The 3,118-nt window shown below is 40.9% G+C and overlaps 1 non-coding gene across 1 annotated transcript; it reads right to left on the bottom strand.

Moving 5' to 3' along the window:
* Window positions 1-2,281: 2,281 nt before the first annotated feature.
* LOC123596591 lies at window positions 2,282-2,385 on the bottom strand. Its single transcript, XR_006711759.1, has one exon. It is a non-coding gene; the product is annotated as a U6 spliceosomal RNA (small nuclear RNA).
* Window positions 2,386-3,118: the final 733 nt, after the last annotated feature.

The raw sequence follows: 3,118 nt of genomic DNA, 5'->3' as shown, positions 1-3,118 counted from the left end.
ACAGACCGCAAGATCGTGACCTGGCTGAAGTCGGACGCTTTACCGACTGTGCCACCCAGGCGCCCCCTCATTTTATCTTTTTAACTGCATAGCACACAGGCATCTCCTATCAGTCCCACTCCTTGTGAATACCACTGCAACATGGAGAAATTGGCTCCACGAATTACACAGATGCCCTTCTTTTCCATGGGCTAAAGGGCATGCACATGTGTGTGTGTATGTTTGTGTGCTGATGTCAGATACATGTCTGTGAGTCAGATCACAAGGGAGGATTGACTGACTTCCATAGGTTCTGGTGTTTATTTGCTGGAGGACTGGTGCACTGGAGGGCAAGGTAAGAAGTGAGTTCCCTCCAGTATCAGGAAACCTTTGGGCAGCCTTAACCCATCATGTCTTGACTTGTACTTGGGGAGGACTCCATCTGAGAGTGGCTGGGAAAATAGGACTGACCGGCAGATTTCATGAATGCTGGGGATTCCAGAATTTGTGTGCAGGAGGGACTTAGAGGTGACAATATTTTGAAAAGAGAGCTAAATAAAGGCCTTCCTAGAAACCATATTTTAGAACAGTACATTATTTGTACTTGGATTGTCTGCTGGTTAGGTGTAGCCTAGGGGTCTGATATAGATTATAGGGAGTGAACCCCAGAGTTTTCCCCACTACCCCAATGCTATTTGCCCATGTCACCTGTCTAGGTCTCTGACTAATGTCACATCTGCTCTTAAGACTTAATCTTGGAAACAAAGTTTCCCTAAATCACATCTTGCTTCCTTTATTCCTTCCTATCTTTCTTAATTCTCTTTTATACTGGTTAAGATCATCACAAAAGCTATACACTCTCATCTAGGTTTGCTTTTCAGTACTCTGGCTACAGATGTGCAGACTCTATGTACATCATAGAGTTTATATCAACTACCTGGAACATGGGTAGGAATGAGGAAGGAAAGGAAGGGGCTTCCCCCTGACCATGGACTAAGGCTCATGCCTTTATCAGAGGAAATGTCTCAATACTGCATACAGAGAGATATTTATTCCTCTTCTGCTATAGCATGTTTTGTATGGAGTTGAGGTTCGACTTTCAAGCCCATGATACAGTAAAAACAGCAACTTAGAAGGGAGCAGAGATTGCTAGGACAAGGTATAATGAGAGTAGGGAAAAAAAGATAGACAGATGGATTGACTGACTCTCAGTGAAGAACATGCTGAGGTTGGAACTCAGGATAGGCTACATTTCACCAGGGGCTTACATTGTCAGGTGGAGGGTATGGTGGCCTAGGAACAAAAGCACCCAGTTTCACACTCAGGTTCTACCGCTAATTCCCTGTGCGGCATTAGACAAGTCTGTTAAATCTCTCTGGGACCTCAGCTTTTTCATCTGTAAATGGCAATAATAACAACCCCAAATACCCTTGGATTCCTATCAGATGCAGGACCCGTATCAGGGTGCTATTTTCTCAGTTTTACTTACCTGTTCTATTATTTGCTTTATGCCAAAATAAACTTGTCTATTGTAAAAATAACTTACTTGTAAAAGAGAAAAAAAAGAAATGGAATAATTCAGAAGTAGAGTCAAAAGAGAAAATACTCTACCTCTTCATATATCCTTTTTCCTTGTGCCACCCCTGCCCCCCACATCTTATTCCTCACTGTTCCTAGAATGGAACATATTCCTTCTGATCTAGTAGTGCTTTGTAAAACCTATACAGAATACAAATGTAATGAACAGAAAACAAGGGGGCAGAACCATTATACCTTAACAGTTCCAAGGGCCTCTCTGTACAAAAACCCAGAAAAAGGATTTCTTTTTCAGATGTAAAAACAAAGAAATAAACAAAAACTTGAGGAAAAGGCTAAATGGTGTGCAGCAGATTCTGTTTAACAAGGCTGGGGGACATATAGTTCTTTTTATAAAGATTTCCATAAGCATTGTAAAAATACATAGAAGTACCAGAATTGAAAAAAAGACCTTCCATCCTTCAGACAATTCACTTAGATGGAAAGTTCATTCTCCACCTATGCTATTCTTCTGCTTCACAGTTACCACAAAGTTTACAACATGTATAACTAGTTGAGAAGTTAATTCCTCCCAGGTATGTAGAGCAGATGCCAAAGGCAACTGGTGAAATTACTCTCACCAGTTTCCTTTATCAGCACAAATTTGTCTTGATCTTTTGATTTGTGTCTTTCTTTTCTTCCTTCTTTTCTTCTCTTTTCTTTCTTTCTTTCTTTCTTTCTTTCTTTCTTTCTTTCTTTCTTTCCTTTCTTCTTTCTTCTTCCTTTCTTTCATATGGGCCACTTCATGAATTTGTATGTCATCCTTACACAAGGGCTGTGTTAATCTCTATATTGTTCCAATTTTTGTATGTGTGCTGCTGAAGCCAGCACTCTGTTTCTTTATCTTGGTGCCTTCTCTCCCAAATTTTCATCACCTTCAAGATTAGCTAAATTAGCGACAAAAATTTGCCTTCTCCTCAATTTTGGTTCTGCCTTTTCTGGTTGGACTTTGTTTCTTCAGTCCATTGTGTCTAGCTTTGGTCAGCTTTAAAGCCTTCAAGCCAGGAACATTCTCCTGTTTCCTTGTGGATGGCTCAGGGATTTGGGTGAGGGGAGCATCCTTCCCACTTTGGAAAGACAACATCGCATGGTATAAATTCTCCCAGACTTAGAATCAGGAGTCCCAGATCTGAGATCTGTAGTATGGTCTTCAATTTTTCTCCTTTGGATGTCGGATTTCTTCTCTGTAGAAAGATCCAGCTTAGATGTTTTTGGATTCTGGGATTCTGTCCTTAGTCATGATTTGCCTGTTAATGTTTGCCTACAGTGGAATGCCATGTTCCATTCTTGCTCCTATGGCTTGGTTCTTTGGCCTGCATTTGGAAACTCATTATGTGAGCCCCCAAAGAGAGGGGCCAGTTACTCCTCAGGGTGTTCAGTCTTCCAACTGTGCCTGCAGTCTCAGGGTAGAAAAATATAGAAGAATTGGCATCCAGGTGGACCATTTCTCATCAAGAAGACAGGCTTAAATTAGCCTCAATTTGGGGCTCAAGAAACCATAAAATCACAAAAGTTGATTTAAAAGGGTTTCCAGAGAGCTTTTAAAATTTGTGTTTTTTGTAAA

Source organism: Leopardus geoffroyi, chromosome B1, assembly GCF_018350155.1.
Source record: "Leopardus geoffroyi isolate Oge1 chromosome B1, O.geoffroyi_Oge1_pat1.0, whole genome shotgun sequence".
Taxonomy (NCBI): Eukaryota; Metazoa; Chordata; class Mammalia; order Carnivora; family Felidae; genus Leopardus; species Leopardus geoffroyi.
Note: the sequence above shows the minus strand (reverse complement) of the source record. Positions and strands in the feature narration are given on the sequence as shown.